Source organism: Salvia hispanica, chromosome 5 (assembly GCF_029641045.1).
Source record: "Salvia hispanica isolate PSC_SH4W2 chromosome 5, Shi_PSC_v1, whole genome shotgun sequence".
NCBI classification, from domain to species: Eukaryota; Viridiplantae; Streptophyta; class Magnoliopsida; order Lamiales; family Lamiaceae; genus Salvia; species Salvia hispanica.
The window spans coordinates 18,796,645-18,819,719 of NC_142696.1; the positions used below are offsets into that span (position 1 = coordinate 18,796,645).

Consider the following 23,075-nt stretch of genomic DNA (forward strand, 5'->3'; position numbering starts at 1 on the left):
CATATCTAGGAATGGCAGTGGCTGTGTTGTATGTTGGGCTTGTTTTGGTAGGTCCTGTCGTCGACATCGTTTTGTGGTCTCATCCTCATCTATTCATTCATCTTCTTTGTTGCCACATGATGCCATTGCAATACAAACTCTCCATGTTCTCAACAATGAAACGATGATTTTGATGTTGTGAATTGATTGAGACTTGAGGGCATTCGATTTTGCTCCCATTCCCAATTGCAATCCGTGGTTAGTAGCAAGTACAATTTTAGTCTACAATAGAGTACTTACTTTCTCACTTAAAATGGAAAAAATAAAGTAATAGAGAGAATAAAGTAGCAGATGGAATAAAGTTGAGATGGTTTTTTTTTTATAATGAGATTTAAAAAGATGATGTGTAGAGAGTTAAAGTGGACGGAATAAAATAGATGACTAAAGATAAAATAAAGTAACCGAGAGTAACTATAGTGTTCCCAAAAAGAAATTGATTCACTTTAATGAGACATCATAAAAGGAAAACAAATTGTTTATAATGGGGCGAAGTGAGTATTAAAAAAATCATGAAACAAGTCATAGTTTAATCAACATTCACACCAAACTATAGTACTCTTTCGGTGCCAACTAAGTTGAGTCACTTTTTTTGGACAATAAGATTAAGAAATTATATTTGAATGAGTTAAATGATAAATAAAATAAAATAAAAGAGGGGAAAAAGCATGAGAGATAATACTCAATTTAACTGTGACAGAGGGAGTATATGATAACGTTATTAGTTTTTAAATCAAAATTTGATCGATCTTTAAATTAAAATACTGTACTACTATTGAAAATGTGGATGACTTTGAAGTCGACCAAAACCAGTGTTCACAGATTGACTGCTTGAAGATCTAGTTGGCCAAGGGTTGTGGTTGTAATTTTAAAAAAAATATTTGAGTTAGTTTGTGTGGAGGGGAGGGGTTAGAGAGGTGGATGAACAAGACAAAGACAAACTAACTACTACAATTGATAATTTAATTTAATATCGTTGACGAATTTTACACAGTATTTATAGGACACCTAGATCCCGTAAAGATTTTAGATTTTAGATTTTACATTAGAATATTTAAGTTTTTAAACAAACATTATTATTACTAGTAAAGAGCTTTGCCGCAATTCTCCATTTTAAACCAATCAAATCTTAGAAGTATATGCCATGGTGTCTTGAGTAATAGTACTCTTTTTTATTACACAAATTGTTCATACTCTCATATCACACATAGCCAATATAAGAAGTATATGCCATAATGTCTTGGACTCTTGAGTAATACGCTTCTTGATTATACAAATTGTTCACAATCTCATATCACATTGTAGCCAATCTAAGAAGGGTTTATATGCTATGGTGTCTTATATATTACGTTTGTTTTCTAGAAATAGAAACTCCTTTTACTTTAGCTTATTTCTTAAAAAAAAAATATTTTAGAAAACTTTTTACAATATTATTATATTTAATGTTGTTTTCTAGAAATAGAAACTCCTTTTACTTTAGCTTATTTCTTAAAAAAAAAATATTTTAGAAAACTTTTTACAATATTATTATATTTAATGTTGTTTTTTTAATTTCAATATTTTCCTCTTTGTAATTTTGTATGTAGTGAATAAAATTAGTATTTCATTATTTATATGTTCATCTTTTCCAATTTTGCAACTAAAATGATAGAATAGTGCAATTTAATGTTTGTGGCATGAGGAGGAGCATGTGGGGTGCAAGTTTGTGGGAGTTGTGGTCTAACACAAAAATGAGGGAAATGATGACACGAAAAGGTTCAGGTGTGGGTTGTGGATTCAAAACCCGTGCTGTTTTAAAAGTTCCTATTTTAGAAAATAAAGAGAGTATGCTTTTTTTTTTTTTTTAATTATACTACAAATTGTTCATCATCTCATATCTAGGGCTGGCAAAATATACCAAAATACAACACTTACCGTTCTGAAAAAATACCGAATTTTCGGCATACCGCACTTTTCGGTACGGTATGATACCTTATCGGCAGATTTAGGTACGGCAAAGGTATGAATTATGTATATATCGCGGTATACTGTATTATACCGCAATTACGGTATATATATTTAGAGTGAACTTAAAAAATGGTCCCAGGACTATGGGTTTATCTCACACATAGTCCTTGGGCTTTAAAAATATCGTTAGTAGTCCCTGGACTAAGAATTTATCTCGAAATTGGTCCTTTTGGCTTTTTCTGGTACGAAAATGCCCTTGGGGGGGGGGGGGGGGGAGGGGTGGTGGGTTTGGGGGGTTTGAGCAATTTGGTCTTTTTACACTTTTAACATTTTAAATCTGATATTATTTCAGTTATATACTAACTTTGATATTATTTCAAAATTATCATTCTTCTTCCATTTTGTCATCCTTCACTTTGTTTTTTGTATTTCAATATTAGATTTAATTTTATAAAATTAAATTTTAAATTTTGACTTTTAAATATCAATAATTTTTTTTAATTAAAACTATTAATTCATGAACACTATAAATATTGATTAAAATTATTAATTTTTGTTATTTAATATAGGGATATTAGCCTGTAAATACATGAACTTTCACTTTTTTCTGCTTTTTCCCCCGAACTTTGTTTTTTGAATATAAATGCATGAACTTTGAACTTTTTTTTATTTTTCCCCCGATGAAGAATTCCGATCAAATTGAAGTTGATGTGGAAAATACATATTATTTTATTATGTATGTGGCAAAAAAATAGAATAAATAAAATCTGACTAGGATAATAATAAAACCCTTCATATTTCAATCACTTTTACCACCGTGTTTCTCACCCTTTCACCTTTCTCAACCCACCGCTTTCACCATTACTTCTCTAAATTATTTTTCTTCTCTTGGACAATCCCTTTCTTTTTTAAATGGTGGATAAAGTTGTTGGTGGTCCCAAGTCATCCAAATCTTCTGGGGAAAAGTTGCATAGGTAAGTTATGTGATTAGTCTTGGAGTATTAAACTATATTTTTGGTAGGGTTTAGTGATTTTCCTTTTTTTTTGGGGGGAGGACACAAACACACGCCTGATTTATGTTAAATGGCAAGTGTTTACTAAGTATGATGCAATTTTTCTCCACTCTCTTATTTGCAGTGATGAATTTGCCATTTATTTTCATTATGGAGGTGGTTTTGAAGACGTAGATGGTGTTAAAAATTATATTGGGGGAGATTTTATTGGGAGATATGGCTTTGATCCTGATAAATTTGGCTATTTTGACATTGAGGAAGAAGTTAAAAAATTAGGCTTTATGTCATGGTCTAAGATGTGCTACAAAATTCCTTGTCGGAATTTGTATGTGATTATAAAATCTGATAAGGAAGTTATGCAAATGTTGGCTTATCTTTCTCACAGAATTAGAACAATTAGTATATTTATAGATGGTGGGAGGAGATTGGAAGATGGATTTGAGGAGAAAAGTCAGGAAGTAGTTGCTGAAAATATTGGAAAAAATGTGGGTGACGATGAAGAGTCGAGTTGTGATATAGATGTGAATTATCTTCCATCTGAAAGAGAGGAGAGTGACAATGAGCTAACTGATACTGAACTGTTTGATGAGAATGACATTGTTGTAAAAGAAAGGAACACAGTGCTATATGATGATATCACTACACTCCTTGATGGCTGTGTTGGCAATGATGATAATGAGAATATTTCCGATTATGCAAGCTCTGACAGCGATGTGCATTCATTTGAAAGTGATGACAATGATGATGATATTGGCCGTTTTAAGTGTAGGAGAAAGAGAGTTGTTTATAATCCTAAATGTGATCATAGCACCTTAAATATTGGGTTTGGGATGCAATTTCAGGATGTGTCTGAGTGTAAAGAGGCTCTTACGACTTGTGCTATAGAGGCCGGGAAATTTATACACTTTAAGAGGGTTGAAAAAGATCGCTTAGAAGCCAAATGCAATCCACCTTGTCCTTGGAGGGTTTATGCTAGTGTTGTGAGAGATAAAAATATTGTTGAAATCAAGGGATATGATGGTGAACATGATTGTCCTAGGGATATGAATAACAAGCTTATAAGTTCAAAATGGATTGCCAAAAAATACTTGAATGTGTTTAGATTGCGACCAAACTTCAGCGTGAAGGATTTAGCAATGGACATCCTTCAAAGATATGCCAGTGAAGTCAATAAAAATAGACTTTACAAAGCTAAGGCCATTGTTGTAGAGCTCTTAAGAGGATCAATTGAAGAACATTTACTCAAGAGTTACATAGCTGAACTAAGAAGAGTTGATAAAGAGGGCAGATTTGATTTGCTTTTGGATAATGGGAATGTTTTCAAAGGACTGTATATTGGCTTTAGTTCACTAGTGAAAGGCTTCAAGATGAGTTGCAGGCCTTTGATTGCACTTGATGGCTGCTTCTTAAAGACTTTCTTGGGTGGAATTTTAGTGAGCGCCGTTGGACAGGATGGAAACAATGAAATATATCCAATTGCTTGGGCTATAGTTGGGGTAGAGAATGAACAATGTTGGACATGGTTTCTAAAGTGTCTCATTCAGGATCTTAAAATTGCAGATGGAGCGGGATGGACATTTATCAGTGATCAACAGAAGGTATACATTTATGATTTATTTATGTTATTACCTAACATTTTTATTAACTATTCTAAATGTTTGAATTTGCAGGGGCTTACAAATGCAGTCAATACTTTAGCGCCGCTTGCTGAACATAGAAATTGTGCGCGCCATGTGTACATGAATTGGAAGAAGGCACACAAGGAACATGATCTAAAGAAACAGTATTGGAAGGCAGTTAAAAGCACCTATGTAGAGAAATTCAAATCAGCCATTCAAGAAATTAAGGTAGAGAGTCGAGATGCTTATGAAGACTTCATTAGCAGGGATACAAAGAAATTTTGTAAGGCATTCATTTCCACCTCTGCATGTAGCGGCGTGATTACTAGTAACATCGCTGAGTCATTTAATGCATCTATTGTTGAAGCTAGAGGCAAGCATATAAATCACATGTTTGAGGAAATTAGGTGTACCCTCATGACACAACAAGTAAGGAGGTTACATACCATGTCAAGTGTGCAGGGAAGAATTTGCCCCAATATTGTGAAAATGATTGAAAAGTTAAAGTTTGATAGTCGAGAACACAAAGCACATCCTGCGTTAGGTGGAAAATTTGAGGTTCACTTTGAGGATGATAAGTTTGTTGTGAATCTTAGAGATCATACATGTACATGTAGAGCTTGGGATTTGACAGGAATACCGTGTGTGCATGCTGTAGCTTGTATAAGGTTCAAAAATGAAGATGTAACTACCTTTGTTGATGATTATTATACAGTAAGTAGATATCTTGAGGGCTATAGGGTAGGATTAGAACCCATTAGGGGCCAGAGAATGTGGCCCGAGGTAGCAGAAACCACTGTCAAGCCTCCAATGATAAGAAGAATGCCTGGTTGACCCAAGAAAAAGAGAAGAAGAGCACCTGAGGAAAAAGATCCTAAATTTCCTAAAAAAAAAAGAGGACAGGAGTGCAAATGACTTGCCAAAAGTGTCACCAACAAGGGCACAACAGCAGGGGATGCAAGAACGATCCAGTTGAAAAAATGCATAAGGAAAAGGTAGTGAAGTTTCCTATAGTATCTTTATATAACTATATTAATTGCTACATTTCTATATGATTCACTAGGGTAAAAGGGGAAGGCCTGCAAAGAAAATTCCACCACAAGATAGCTTGACAGGCTTGACTCGAGGAACACGAAAAGAGCATCCACAAGTGTTGATCTCTGCAAATGCTCGTCAAGTGAAGGAAAACAACAGGGGGTGCAAGAACGATCAAGTTGAAAAAATGCCTAAGGAAAAGGTAGTGAGGTTTCATGTAGTATGTTTATATAACTATATTAATTGCTACATTTCTATATGATTCACTAGGCTAAAAGGGGAAGACCTGCAAAGAAAATTCCACAACAAGATAGCTTGGCAGGCTTGACTCAAGGAACACGAAAAGAGCATCCACAAGTATCGATCTCTGCAAATGCTCGTCAAGTGAAGGAAAGGGCATTAGCTAGGAAAGGAGTTGGAGTGATTGGTTTTGAGGAGAGTGGAAACATTTATATGAGGGTATATTGATTAAACTTAAGTTGTTTTGTTAAAGCTCATTTTTGAAAAATTTATGTGATATTCTGACATATGTATATGATGCAGATGTCTTCTCACAACAAGGTAACGCATGTGAACAAAGAGATTCTAAGCACATCAAGTTCTAGGATTCAAAGCAATGTCGTTAAAGTTCGTTCAACACAAGGGAGTCAGAACGCACAAACACATGGGAAAGCACCAACACATGGGAACAATGCTTGATTACAACTTTTTAGAAAAAAACTGCAGTCCTTTTTGTTAATTTTTGGTGATATTTGTTTTGTGAAATTGTTGAATTTGGATGAATGATGAACTTTTTAAGTGTCGTGGAATGATGGAGAAATTAATTTGAATGGAAAAATGATTAATTGAATTTTAGTTTTCAGATCTAACTTAGTCAAATTATTGTAGTGTTTTGGTTGTGTTAGGAATATTTAATTGAATACTGTTTATAGAATGGATAGAAATGTACTAGCATCTTACTGATTTTGGGTATTGTTTATGCGTGTTTACTGTGAAGATTAGTGAGTTGAACAATCAGTTTGAGAAGTGCCAACAGCTTCTGAACTTAAGCAGCTTGGGGAAATGCCAGAAAGTTTCATTTGATTTGGGGAAATATCAAAACGTTTCAAAAGTTCAGGGGAAAAAATAGAATATCTCAAATGTTTGTGTATTTACAAGCAAATTACCTCATTTCATAACAAACGACGTCGTTTTGATTACCGGCGATTCTGCCATGTTGGCACTTCCGATGAACACCTCAGCTTTAATTTGGGGAAAAATAAAAAAAGTCCAAAGTTCATGCATTTATATTCAAAAAATAAAGTTCGGGGGAAAAAGCAGAAAAAAGTGAAAGTTCATGTATTTACAGGCTAATAACCCTTTAATATAATATTCAGCTGAATTGAAGAAATACAGAAAAATAATATTAATCATGATGGAAAAATACGAGCTATTCTATTTAGCCTTCGTACGGTTGTTATAATTGTTTGTGATTAAATATTTTGAAGTTGACTAAAAATTTGATCCTACTAAAAATTTTATATAGGAGTCTTTTTGTTGAAATTTTCTAGTAAATTTTGATTGTTTTCAAATTAATAAACGAAAATTATATTAGTCTTACATTAGATGCATATTTATTTCAGAATAAATTGTGTTATATGATCTATTTATGATTAAAGCTATTAAATATTGATTAAAACTAAGACGTTGTCATACCTTATTGATTAAATAGTACTATACACTATCAAATATTGATTATGACTATTAATTTTTTTTATTTAATAATTTTTATAATTAAAAAAATTTATTGATATTTAAAAATTAAAATTTAAAATTTAAAATTTTGTAAAATTAAATCTAATATTGAAATAAAGAAACAAAGTGAAGGATGACAAAAGGGAAGAAGAATGATAATTTTGAAATATATCAGATTTTGTACATAACTGAAATAATATCATATTTAAAATGTTAAAAGTGTAAAAAGACCAAATTGCCCAAACCTCCAAAAACCCCCCAAAAGGGCATTTTCATACCGAAAAAGCCAAAATGACCAATTTCGAGATAAACCCTTACTCCATGGACTACTGACGATATTTTTAAAGCCCAGGGACTATGGGCGAGATAAACCCATAGTCCAGGGACCATTTTTGAAGTTCACTCATATATTTAACATATTTATTATTTATAATATTATACTAATATTTTATATTTTCAAATTCTTAAATCATTGATAAATAACGTTGTGTTTTTATTAAATAAATACTCTAAAATGAATAAAATGGCTTATTTTTCCTTCCGAGATTTGAGTTTCAACAAATACGATGGATCATTAATATTTATTACTATTTGATTTAAATTTAGTTAGTATTATCCCTTTGGTAGTTATATGAATTTTGAATGTCATGAACTATGTTTGATTGTGATGAAATTTTATCATTTTGGACATTTTCTAGATAGATAAAATGTTATTTTTAATATTTTATATATCAAACAAGTATGACTTGCGGTATACCACGGTATACCGCATCACGGTACGGTATACCGAAATGTCGGTAAGGTAAAAGTTTTCATATTTTGATATACCGATTTTTCGGTATACCACATTGCGGTATACCGAAAAAATCGGTACGGTATTGTATCATGTTTTCTCATACCGTACTTTTCGGTACGGTATGCGGTACACCAACCCTACTCATATCACACATGTAACTATCCGATTGTCGATAGCAGGCGATGGCAAATGATAGGTCACAGTATCAACAACTGTGAAGTGGTGGTGAAAAATGAAGGGGTCACAAAAGCGACTTGTTTATAGATGTAACCTGATTGGATCAGCCTGTGTAACCAACCGAGACTTCAGTTTCAACAAATACAATGGATAGCCCTAATTCAAATACAAATGAATGGGTTGGCCTGAATAGCTAGGTTTTATATTTGGGGTGTAAAATTATAGCCCTAATTCTATAATTTTAAAAAATACAAATCACCGTGACTTCATCTTTCTATAAATAACAATAAAGACACATCTCAACTTATAAAATCATTTAGTTTTATGCTACTCTAGATAAATTTTCCTGGATAAGGAAAAATTACAAATGTAGATTTTTTACAATAAGTAACTAAAATCTATCCAGATTGTGAAATCGTTAATTCTGCAAGGAACCGTGAGTCACCTGATAGTGATGACCTGTTTCATTACTCGGTCTATAATACTAAAAACTAAGACTTATTTACGTCATTTTTATAAAATACCCTAGAAGTCTAGAACAGAGGATCTCATTGAAAAATCATGTGATGTAGATTAGATTGTTCAAAATGGTGCAACTCTTGCGGCTATTTTAGTAACTAACTAATTTGGTCCATTTCAAAATTTTTAGCATACTCTATTCTTCTTCCATTGAGAAATTACGCACACGTAATTCAAGTGCTAAAGAATTCAAAATTATGCAAGGAGATTCTACCAAGCAAAACATGATTACTTATAGGACTATTCCTTCACCTTATACATGAGACTAATTGTACCGTGAACGTGACCTGTGCACCTTCCTATGTGATTTAGTACTTGTTGTGCTAATATGGTAGTAGTATTTCTTAGGGGTGGTTCGGTACTGGTATACCGTACCGGGAGTGCCATACCGTATACCGTACCGAAAGTTACGGTATGACAAAAACCATACCGATACCGTACCGTAAGTTTCGGTATACTGGAGTTCGGTATACCGGAAATTCGGTATGACAGTTTTCCATACCGTTACCATACCATGTTATCGGTATACCGTACCGTATTTCGGTATACCGTACTTTTGCGGTATACCGAACTGCGATATGGCATTCCGATATACCGTTATACCGTGTTTTGCGGTACGGCATACCGTTATACCATTATACCGTGAAAAAATCTATTATATCCAAAATATTAAAAAAAATCTAGTTTTCAACTACTTCAAAAAATAGGGTTCCCAATTTTGATTCTTTTATTTTTTGTATAATAAAAATTCTTATTTTTAAAATTTAGTTTAAATATAACATATATAAATATATATTTATATATTATATATATCAATCGGTATACCGGTATACTACCGAAGCGTCGGTATATACCGAATCTTCGGTATACCGGTATATACCGGCATACCGAATCTTCAGTATACCGCAGTATGGGAAATCTTATACCGTTACAGTACCGATCTCTATCGGTAAGGTATCATACCGTACCGAAAACTACGGTATACCGAAAAAACGGTATTTTCGGTACGGTAAGTCCGGTATTCCGGTATTTCGGTATAATTCCCCAGCCCTAGTATTTCTTATGTTTGAAATGTCTCACTTTATTTGGGCACAAACTAAAAATAAAAATAAGTACGTTATTTTAGCTAGATCGAGTAAATAAATACTTTTATCTCTACTTAATTTATTATTTGTACATTCAACGCATAAAACAACATAACATAAAATATTATACGATTTTTCTTCTTGTAATTCATGAAACTGTTAAAATAAAGGTCAAAGCAATAATAAACGTTGATGGAGTGGAAGATTCTTGAAGTTGTGCCATTGGGCACATATGTGTTTAATCCACCAAATTTATAGGGACCACTTATCTCTTAGTTTATGAAAAGTTGGACACATTATTTCGGTCCACAAAAACTGCCTAATGTAACTAAAAATAGATAAATGTACCAATCTCGATGCTCAACACAACTACTTCAACAACCCTTTATAAAATATGTACTCCAAACTTGGATTATAATATTATGGGCAGAATTTAGTCCATTTTTATAATGATATACTGATATTGAATTTCTGAATTGTATGTAAACTTGACTTATTTTAGATTTGACAGAATTTAGTCCATTTTTATAATGATATACTATATTGAATTTCTGAATTGTATGTAAACTTGACTTATTTTAGATTTGGCGGAATTTAGTCCATTTTTATAATGATATACATTGAATTTCTGAATTGTATGTAAATGTAAACTTGACTTATTTTAGATTTTTCACTTGTTTCTTTTAGATTTGGCACTTATTTTTTTTTACAACCGTCGAGTTTTCGATTCATTGGAGGTTCCAAAAATTCATATTTTTGACTTGTGATAAATAATTATATTTTTGAGTCTCGGTCAATCTATTTTTTTCCCTTTAAATTATTATGTTATTGAATTTTTAGTATTTAGTGTAAATCATTGTGAAATTTCAAACTCAAAATTTAGAATATATAGCATATGCCAAAACAAATTTCTCCATTCTTCCCTACTTGTCCTAGTTGGACAACAGACGTGGCTTGATCCAACATCATAATTCTTGGCTATAACATACGAAATACTAGTAGGGCTGACAATTTTTGACACGACACAATAATTCGACACGAATCCCCACGAAATTATTGAGTTTGGATCAAGTCTTATTGGATGCGGGTCATTATTGGGTCGACCCACTAAGAACACGAAAAATTCGGGTCAGATGCGGGTTGGATGCGGGTAACCGGTTAAAAATTAATATTATTATTTTTATTTTGAGTAAAGATAAAATTTACAAAAATTGTATACACAAAATGCCCTTCAAATTTTAAAATGGATAATATTAATTTATTTAGATTAGATAGCATCATTAATTACATATTTTTGTGACTAATTTGACCTTATTTATAATTTTCATTATTCATTTATATTGTTGTACAGATATGTAATAGACCCTTATTAAAAGATAAAATTTTAGAGAGAATAACCATTCATAGCATTTTAATGGAATAATAATGGAATACTTTTTTATTCATTTTATTTAAACAATCACAATGATATAAAGATAAATAAATTGTTTTTTTAATTTTACAAAGTATAAATTAGGAAAACACTATTTTGTTTGGAAATTCTCTCATATTATTTTTGAAATCATTGATATTTTATCATTTATTCCTAACTTTTAATTTTGAAAACAATATAATACATATTGGTTGATTACTCTATCTAAAATAATTACCAATATAATATGGGTCATTCAATGATGAGACATTGTTGGACTCAACACATATAATAGTAATACAATATTCAAATATATAACACTTGCTGCATAAATTGATAAGATCATGAAAAATTATTATTACTATATGATAAATCACAATATTTTCAATATTTCAGTTACTGTATTATTTTAATATTACTTTTATAATTATTTTCATAGTGTGTAATAATATCATATAGAGATGGTATGATGATAACAACATGTGGAACCCAACGTGTAAGTTGTAACATATCCTTTAATTATATGACTACTATATAAACTAATATATTTAAATATTATGATAAACCACAACAATTTTAGACCCATATTATAAAATTAACTTATGATTAATAATCTGTTATATTTTATAGTGCATCAAATGATACATAAGAGCTAGTACGACGATAGAAGGTTGTTGCTCTCAACGTCCATCTAGGCACGTGACACAATCTTCAAGTGTATTAGTTAATATATTCAAAATATATAATTATGTCTTCATTCATGTAATTTTGGATAATAATATTAAATGACCATGTAATGAACCTACTTTGCATATTTCTCCATGTGTTATAATATAAAAAAATATTTGAAATTACAAGCTTCAAATTATATTTCAAATTACAAAAATTTAAGTAGTTGAAAGAAATGAAATAAAATACAATGTACGTGAGAGATCCAAATGAAAAATAACACTAAATCAATTAGTGTTTAGATTAAAAGGATAATTTGAATTAATTTATAAAAAATAAGTTTATACTTATAGATACCAAAACGTTAATTCAGATATTATGTACTAGCAAAACTAATCTACAAATAATTTTATAATATAATTTATTACTATTATATTCTTTTTATTTTGATTTAATGAATTTAATTTAATTATTAGTATTTTCACTCTTTTTGTTTTGTTCTTTTTACTTCTTTAGTTCTTTTAACTTGTTTCAATTTTTTTTGTTAAAACTAGAAAAACCATGATGTAAAATATTTTTCTAAATATAATAAAACATTTTTATTAAAATTATATAAGCATTTTTGTTTTATATTCTAGCCGAAAGCATGTTCAATCTTTAATCAACATAAGAGGCTATAATGTAAAATTAATGCTATAACTAAAATAGGTAAATTCCTTAACTTTTGCAAATGATAGAAAATGACAAAAATAGTAAAATACCCTAAAATAGGTTGTTGTCGTGCTGTTATCGTGTTGGGTCAACCCAAAGTGGTTCATGTCGGCATCGTGTTCAAGTCGATATCGTGTTGTTATCGTGTCGGGTCAACCCAAAGTGGTTCGTGTCGTTATGTGTTCGGGTCGTGTCCGGGTTTGAAAGTGGCGAGTTGGGTTCGTGTTCGGGTTTGGGGTTTCATTATATTGGGTTCGGGTTTGGCCTTATTGGGTTGGGTCGTTATCGGGTCAACCCAATAACGACCCAATCCGCACGATTTGCCAGCACTACGAAATAGTAATATTTTTCAATACAAGAAAAAAATGAGACGAAATAATATTTTTGCAATCATGATTGGTTGGAGATATCACGTTGCAATACGTTCAGGCCACTCTATTTTTATTCATCTTTTGTGGTTCACACTTTATAGTTTGGACTATAGTTTTAAGACTTGACGATATTACAAAATGTAAAATTGAATTTGAATTAAAGACACAAGAAGAAGACCTATATAATTAATTGGCTTAAAAATTCCTTAGGGCATCCACAATGGGACGCCCTAAGCAACGCCCTATGCACCGCCACGTCAACATTTTATCCTCCTCCTATTCCACCTACAGTGGGACGGACTATAGCCTGCCCTAAGCGACGCCCTAAGCATTTCACTATTTTGTATTTATATTTTTATTATGTTTGCAAATGTAAATAAAAATATCAAACAAATAAAAACAACTCAATTAAAGGGAAATTCTAATTTTACTTAATTAAAAAAAAAGTTACAAAATAAAAAATAAAAAAAGCACTAAATACAAAAAAAGGAGGCTAGTCTAAAGAAGTCCCAACTTGCGGCTGAGGCCATCGATCATCCGCTGGATGCCCTTGATTTGAGCCGGGTTGGTCGCCTGCATGAGGGTGGTGTGCGCGTCCAACAACGTCTGGTAGTCGGAGGAGGCCGCCAAATCCGCGTACGCATGGGCCGCGGTCGAAGTCGCGGACGGCGTCGAACTCGGGGTCGGCGACGGGGCTTGCTCAGGCGGCGCGACGGAGGAGGATGTGGCCTTGCCTTTGCCCTTGGCAGCCTTGACGCCAGGGGGACGCCGGGAGGACATCGGTGTGCCGGAACTCTCATCCTCGAACACCGGACTGTTGAGGTCCATCGGAGACGCGCCGTTATCGCTACTTGTATAATCATTGAAGGTGCGCTTCGACGCCCTCCTCCTCGCCACCGTCGATTGGGGAATCACACCACCAACGAACTTTTGCCTGTCCCTCAAGAGCGCCCAGGACTGTTAGTGCTTGAAATCGCCGTACAATGAAATGTACGACTGCATCGCTTTGTCCCGCACATCCGCGAGACTCTTGCCACTGGCCTGCTCCCTCTCGCACTTCTCGTACTCCGCCGCGAACAAATTTACCTGCTTCTTTATTTGATCCCAGTGCTTGCGGAGCTGCTCCCTGTGGCACTTGTACGCGTTCGCCGGCTTGGCCGCGTTGTATTTCTCGGCGATGCGCTCCCAATACGCAGTCACCCTCTGGTTGTTGGCGTACACCGGATCCTCCGAAACATCAATCCAACATCTTGTCAAGACGATGGATTCGGGGTCGGAGTAGTTCGTCTTACCTGGGGCGAACTCTTCACACACCTCCGTTGTAGGCAACTTCTGGGCTCGTGCCTTTGTCCGCTTCTTCTTGGTGGCGGACCCGGAAGCGGCGGCGGCGGGCCGGCCGCGAGGCGCGGTGGAGGGGCGGTGTGGAGACGGCTCCATATCGGACAGCCCGTATGAGTCGGTGGAAAAGTCGGGATCGTACTCGGCTTTGGTGTCAAATGGCCGGTGTTCGTCGGGTTCTGTACCCGACCATCGTGCACCACCGAACATCGGACTATTCGGATAATCTCCGGAATCCATTTTGCTTGAAAATGTAGTGAATTTGATGAGAGTGAAGTGAGAAAAATGAAATGTGAAAAATGAAGTGAATTTGATATATATAGGTTTTGAAAATTTAATAAAATTTAAAAAAAAAAACTAAACCGCCTCGCATCGTCCGTGACCCATCGTCCGCCTCGTCCACAGTGGCGGACGATGGGTATCCTCCGCGCATCGTCCGCGGACGATGTATCGGGTGCGGATGATGGGTTATCCATCGTCCGCGATGCTGCAGTGGCGGACGATGCGACGGACGATGTCCGTCGCATCGTCCGCCCCATTGCGGATGCCCTTGATGGATTCTAGAGTTTTAACCCTAGTTGTATGTCTATAGCTCAAGTTGATCATCTCTCGTAAAGAATGTGTTGGGTCTAAATTATAAAGTGTGAAAGTCTTTATTGCTAAGTACTATAATAAGACTAAATAGCAAATGACCCCAAAAGTCGGGTATATAAATTCAAAATAACCCTACAAAATTTTGGGCATATTGTAATGATTTGTAATTTAAAATGAGTAGATTGGGAAAATTTCCAGAGACTGCACTAGTGAAAAAATCATAGGTTCCTGCAAAAGACAAATAGGACTTCCATTATTAATATGAGTCGACATAAAATTTTGTAGTTTTGTTCATGAATATCTTATCTTTGTTTTTGTTTCATTATCTTGAGACGATACAGATTTGACAAGTTTAGCAATCCGAATGTTCCAGTTGTAACTTTTATGGTGCAGTCATTGTTAGATTTGGATATAAAGCAAGTAAAATGCATACACACTTATTTTAAAAGTTCATCATAATCACTCATATCATTGTTGAATTTTATTTATTGAAGCCCCACAATGAGTATCATTCATCAGTTAATATTGACAGAATAACTAAACCTAAGCACTCAACAAGCAATCACTTGCTATACATAATTCTTTCAAATCACACGTGATTAAATCAAAGTTTTGTCACTACATCTGACATTTTTTAATTTCATTTTATTTTACTACTGTAATGAAACTTTTGTCTATGACGAGTTGTGACTAATTCTTCATTAAGAATTTTAATTTTTTTTTTTATCTCTCTTACTTATTTTACCAATTATTTATTAAAATTTATATCGTTTCAAATGAATTTATTTTTAGATGAAGAAGTAGTACGAATAAAGCCTTAATTAATTCACGTGAGTTTTGACCAAATTCGGGTAATTTGCATATAATGATATACATTCAACATAATAATGTTGTAAATCCAATGTATGATAATGTATATATTTGAGTATTGACACATATAATTTTCAATTACAATTATCACTGTAATTATCACTGTTAGTATATTTATATATTTTTTTAACATAACTCTCCAGCTTAAAATAATTTTTTCTCACGAGTCACATCATATATCAAATTAAAGATAATTTTATGAGAATTTAAAATATAAATATATTTGTAAATTGTCATTATATTGAAGTAAAGTAAAATATAGGGATGTATTAACATGACAACTCACTTTATTATAACATCATGCCATCATTTTAGGCCATAGATCTGAAGATCGTGTAATTCCCAAGCTATTATGTGACATCCCATTTTAATTAAATTGGAACATAAAAAAATGCTGAAGGTAAAAAATCGGCATTCTCATTTTTAGTCTGTTACCAGATTGCAGTGTTACTCTCTCTATGCACATTGACGTGTTACTATATGAATATTGCAGTGTTACGCGCCTGCAACATTCGTAATAGTTTTTTTTATCTTACCAGATTGCATTGTTGCTCCATGAATATTGCACTGTTACCAAGTAGTATTTGTAGGTTACATATTACTCCCTCCGTCCCATTCAAGATGGTCACCTTTCCTTTTTTGTTTGTCCCAATCAAGATGGCCACTTTCCAATTTTGGAAATAACCCACTCTCTCCCCTCTCCTCATTAAAATATTCAACTACCTTTTTCCTCTCTATTTTATTCCATCTAACAACACTTCCTAAAATCCCGTGCCACTAAAAAATGTGGTCATCTTGAGTGGGACGGAGAGAGTACTTTATTGTACTTGATTTATTATTTTTGGAATTGACTCAAATACCCACGTCTGCAATATCCAACACATAAGACTGCAATCCGAACTCTATTTCATCAATTCAATCCTAGATGTCAATCTTATAGATCTAAGGGCTAGAATTAATGTTATGGTGTCACTCTAAACATGGTGTTATCTAAGTGGCGGATCCAGGATCCGGAAATGGAAGGGGCGGAATATATAGTATAAGCTTGATTTAGTATGAACATGGCTATTGTTTTTCGTTGTTCAGAACGACGCCAGAGAGAAACGGAGGGGGCTGACATGATAATTTTACGTCCCGATAAGGGGAAAATAGTCGCACGGAGGGGGCTACCGCTCCCTCCTGCCCCCCTAGATCCGCCACTATATTAATGCTCCCCATAAAATATATATTTAAATTTTATAGCAATGAAGTTGTCAACCATCCCAAATTATCATAGTAATATACTTTCATTGCGTCCATTAGGTACATTAAAAAAAAAGGACATAGATTGAATATTATGACTTTTTTTTATTAAGTAAAGGCTCAAAACATATTTTAAATGAGTGAACAAGTAAAAAACAATCCAGTATAAGATAAAAAACAAAATACCAAACTAGCTAAGGCAGCAAAAAGCATCTAGGCCAACAAGAACGGATTAAAAGGGCCAACAAATGCAACACTCAAGACTCCATCGCCTAATGCAGACAGTAAAACAAAAGGGAGGAGTACAATAAGAAGTTACCTTAGCAACGACCATTAAATAGTAATGATCTGTCTATTTTCCCTATTCATCGTCTAACTTTAAGCAGCTCCTAACTCATTTTTAAATTTGTTAATGTTACATGCACGCAATGAATAATTTTGAAGAAAAATATATCTCCTCCCTATTAATCCTCCATAATTTATTCACTTCTCTGAACACAACCGCTAATACTAATTACATCCATGACTAATCTACTCTTTTTATCTTCTCTGAATATAACCGCTAATACTAATTACATCAATGACTAATCTACTCTTTAATGCTCTAAATTGCGGAATATGATGACATACCTGCAATGAAATCTTGATATTAAGCTAAAGAAGTTGTCTTTTTATAATGTAACTATAAAACTGCAAATTATATAAAATAAAAAATTAAAAGAACTAATGCTCGTGTATATTACTACTACTAAGTGAAGAGTAGTTTTAGTTGTCTGAATTGTCGGTGTTAAGTGACAGAAAGAAAATGAAGATGAATGAAGTGCAATTTTAGTGCATACGGTTAGTGATGCCCGTACGGAAATATATGTTCTAGGGATGACAAATCTTGCGTGTTGGGTTGTTATCGAGTCAACCTGTTAACGCCTGATCCAATAAGGATAAATATGAACACAACTTGTTAAGAAAAAACCAAATCCGAACCCGACACGAACCTGACACGAGCTCATTAATGACATGGACCACCTTGGGACAACACGCCACGATATGTAATTTAAGTATTAATGACATTATATTATTTCTTAATGGGTAACCCGAACACGACACAAAATTTGCGTGTTCTTAACGGGTCGACCCAATAAGGACACAGACCCAATAAACTTTGATCCGAACCTATTAATTTTGTGTGATTTGTGTCGGATTATCGCATCGGTGCCAAAAATTGACAGATTATGTTCATATATTTTGCATTTATTTAATAGTAATGACGTTATAAGTATACATATGTCTAGCGTCATATTAACGCGTCAAATGCCTGCAAATTGGTAATGATGTTTTTATATACTAATTGAACGCGTCAAATTGAATCTCCTTGATATTGCAAATTAGTAATGATGTTTTAAATACTAACATACATTCAAACTATTATTGGATATAAAAATCTTCTTCACCTTTCCTATATGTAATCAAGCTGGATAATATAATATCGAAACAAGATCAAATTAAAGGCAGTTAATTTCTTAGAAATCAAATCGTGTGACAGTAACCATGCGACTGTGGTAGTGCATGCTTCCAGGGACCCACTTATGATAATTGATAATTATTTCTTTCATCATGATCATGTTTAATTATTTAATTGTGATCTTCCACCCGTGTAATATCTTATCATCATAACAAAAAAGAATTTCGCAACAAAACTATGGCCGTCAAATTAAATAATCGTGGGGCATATACATGAATTATTGGCCTAATTGATATACTAAACCAGTCCCTAATATAATTAGTGTACTGAGATGGTCAATTTCAAAGTTGTCCGTTTTGTTATTGACAATAATGTCTTCCCAAAGCACCTCGGAAGAAAGTTATGGCATAGTCTTACTTTTTTAATTATTTTCGAGTGATTAAATAATTTTGTATTGCATTAGCTTTATCAAAGTAGTCGATTGTAGTTATCTTTATACAAGATTATTTTAATGAATAGTTTATCTTGATCATTTTTTTATTACTCCCTCCGACCCAGATAATGCGGGACACTTTGACCCGGCACGGGTTTTAAGAAATCTAATGGAAAGTGAGTTGAAAAAATTGGTGGAATGTGAGTCCTACTTTTAAAGTATTAGTTTTATAATAAAATGTGAGTACGAACGAGTTAGTGGAATATGAGGTCCACTACCAAAAATGGTAAAAGTGAAGTGGGACGAATTATGTGGGACGGCCCGAAATGGAATACTGGGTCAAATTATCTGGGACGGAGGGAGTAATATTTATAAGTTAGTTTAACAATAGAACGAAGGTGGGCGATGAACATTTTATAACCAACATGATTTAATTTATTTAGACCAGATTGTGCAATGCTTTGAAGCTAAGGTTAGAATATGGGAGAGATTGGGGAATTTCAGAAGTAGGAGTTTCAAGTGTGGTAACATAATAGGGAAATATTTTCACTAAAAGAAGAATAAAGAAGATAAGATTGGGAAATCTTTCTTTATATAAGAAAGCGAAAAATTGGTGATTTGTTTTATGATAAAGGTAATTGTTATACATCCAGTGGCTAATTACAATACCTAAATAAGATTAACTATTACAATATGAAATGCAACGTCAACATAAAGATAACACTATTAGATCCATTATAAACAACACCAAATCTGTTATCTAGAGTTAGGGGTGGAACGTTGTATCGTGTTTCGTATCGAAAATATCGATATGAAAGAATTTCATATCGTTATCGTATTGAAAGTTTCGATATATCGTAAGATCGATACGATATATCGAAATATCGTTATCGTATCGAATACCTGTATATCGAAAAATATAATTTCAAAACTGAAAAATAACACAAAAATTAATAAAACTTCAACACAATAAAATAAATAGTGTTCTTATTAGGGTTTCATATATATATTTTCTAAACATATGAATAAATTAAATGGATTTATATATATTTATAATTTTAAACTTCAATATGTATTGAATTTCAATATGTTTCGATATATACGATATATATCGTACAATCGATATAAAACGATATATCGCAAATATCGATATGTATCGTATATTCGATATAAAACGATATATCGCGATATAAGGAAATTCATATCGTTATCGTATCGAAAACTTACGATACGATGCCGCATCGTATCGAAAATTACGATATATCGAAAATTCGATAATTTTTTGATATTTTTCAATACGATACGAGCGATATATCATTTTTTCGGTATTTTTCCCCAGCCCTATCTAGAGTGCCGAAGATAGGCTCAGATGTTGCCAAAAATGAGATTTATATAGATTTGAAACTTTTACCAGAGTGTCGCGAGGAAATAAACCTAGTATTCCAATTACTTTTCTCCCTTATACTTATTTCATTTTCTGTTGATCCGTAAATAATTGTCTCTGCTAATAATTGTTTGATACTCCCTTCGTCCGCGAATAGGAGTTCCGTTTTTTCATTTTAGTCCGTCAACGAATAAGAATCCCGGTTTATTTTTACCATAAATGGTAATAGGGTCTCACCTTCTGCTAACTCATTCCACTCACATTTCATTTAAAACTAATATATACAAATGAAACCACTATTTCAATAACTTTTTTCCACCCACTTTTCTTAACATTTCTTAAAACTCGTGCCGCCAAGAAATGAGACTCCTAATTAGGGCTGACAATTTTTCGCATGACACGAACCCGCACGAAATTAATGGGTGTGTGTCAAAGCTTATTGGGTTCATGTTCTTATTGTGTCGACACGAAAACTTCGTGTCGTGTTCGTGTTACACGTTAACAAATAATATTAATATATTATAATATTATTATTATTATTTTATTTATTTAAATTTTAAAATTAAAAATTAAAATTTAATATTAGAAATAATATTTATATATTATAATATTATTATTATGGTGTTGTTATTGTGTCGTGTCATATATGTGTTGTTATCGTGTCGTGTTGTCCCGAAGTAGTTCGTGTCGTTAATGGGTTCGTGTCATGTTCGTGTCTGAGGTAGCGGGTCATGTTCGTGTTCGTGTTTGGAGTTTTCTTAACGGGTCGTGTTCGTGTTTGTTGTTATCTGATACACTCGGATTTTGCACTATTTTAGGGCCTTTATTTGGTCTGTTTTTAGTGTCTAAATCGCAATTTATGTCCATATTTCACATATTTTTATCTATTTTGGTATTTTGACATGTTTTGTGAGAATGATGAGTGATCAATTGCTAACTCATTATTTAATTGCTAACTACAACTAATTTAAGGCCATAGGATTTTAGAAAACGTGTGGTCTACAATTTGCCACGTGTAATTTTTGTTTTTATTAATTAAATCGAAAAAGATAAAAAAAACTCTAAATTAGGGTTTTGGATGAAAATGTCAATATAGTGTTCCGAAATATCAACTCAATATTTTGAGAATGTCAACACAATGCTTTAAGAATGTTAACCCATTGATTATATTGACATTCTACATGTAAAATATTGACATATTTTATATAGTATGTTGACATTTTCGCTTGTACGAAAAAATTAAAAAATTTTGATTTTTTTTTTCAAATTTTGACGTCGGAACATATGCATGTATGATATCGTTGGAATCCTTATGAAATTATCTTTAATTTGATATATGTTATATGAATTTAAAGTTTTGAGATTTCTTTTAAAAGTTAGTTATAACTAAACATGTAGTTAATTGACATTAATACCCCTATTGATATTTTTTGGAATTAATCCTATGGCCTTATTGACGTTTTTCGTTGATCATATTGACATTTATGGATTAATGATCTAAGCCCTTAATTTGAATATCTAATGAGCTATTATTTAGTTGTAGTTAGCAATATAACACTTCCCCTGTGAGAATTGTGCATATATGAGCCAAAAAGATAGGAAAAAGTCGAAGATGGAATTCTGGCGCGTTCGAAGACGCCCAGCGGCCCGCTGCGTGTGTCGCAGCGAACGCTGGCCCACAACGACCGCTATGCTTGAAGCGGTCCGCTCCTGAAAAGTTGTGCTGAAAAGTCTAAAAAACGCCAAGCGACCGCTGGGACGTGTGCAGCGACCGCTCGAGAGAATCCCGTAGCCACTGGACTAATTTGCAGCGACCGCTGTAGGACATGCAGCGACCGCTACCCAAATCCGCAGAGGCTTTGGACAATGCACAGTGACCACTGGCCAAGGTGCAGTGGTCCGCTGCGAGAAGGCGGTGCACAAATTTAGTTGGATTTTCTCCAGATTTTACCAAGAATAGCCAATCTTTTCCTTTCCTCCATAGGATTCGACTTACTCCCTATATATACCCCCTTAAACCTCTTCATTCAGAGACAACCTTTTACACTCTTTGCCTCACAATTCTAGAGCGAAATATTTGAGAGTTCATCACTGTGCAAGAGGTTGAAGACGAAGTCAAGTGAAGATCAAGGCTACAGGATTCTACCTTTGGGTTTTTAGATTATTCTATCATGTGTAACTAAATTCATAGGATTCTAGGGATATGTCAGTAACTCTTTTTGGTTTATACAAATTTCGTTTTCTTTTTAATATCCGTTTTATTTATACTTCGTTTCTTCCTTAAGTTGTTCCGTAATACTGCATGTTTGAGTGACACATTCGATGCTGATCTGCTATAACTTGCTACATAATCGTGAGAGGATGTTGGCGAGTTAGATCCACTTAATAGACACCACAATTAGCTTCCCTTAAAATGACACTGTTAATTAAGAGTGAGGACTTTTCAAGGGTCTTAGGAGCTTCCAGGAGTTACGAATCTAGGATTGACAACCCTAGTGTTAGTAATCTACGCTTGTACCGCATGGGCAGAACTTATGTGACTCGTCCTATCGAAGTATAGACTGTGCTAGGGTATTGTAGAAGGAATTTGTATAACCATAGTTGTGAACGCACATCCCTGGAATTCTCTTAT

The 23,075-nt window shown here is 33.5% G+C and overlaps 1 pseudogene; it reads left to right on the top strand.

Moving 5' to 3' along the window:
- The first annotated feature begins 11 nt into the window (after positions 1-11).
- LOC148926399 (uncharacterized) lies at positions 12-6,349 on the top strand (annotated as a pseudogene).
- Positions 6,350-23,075: the final 16,726 nt, after the last annotated feature.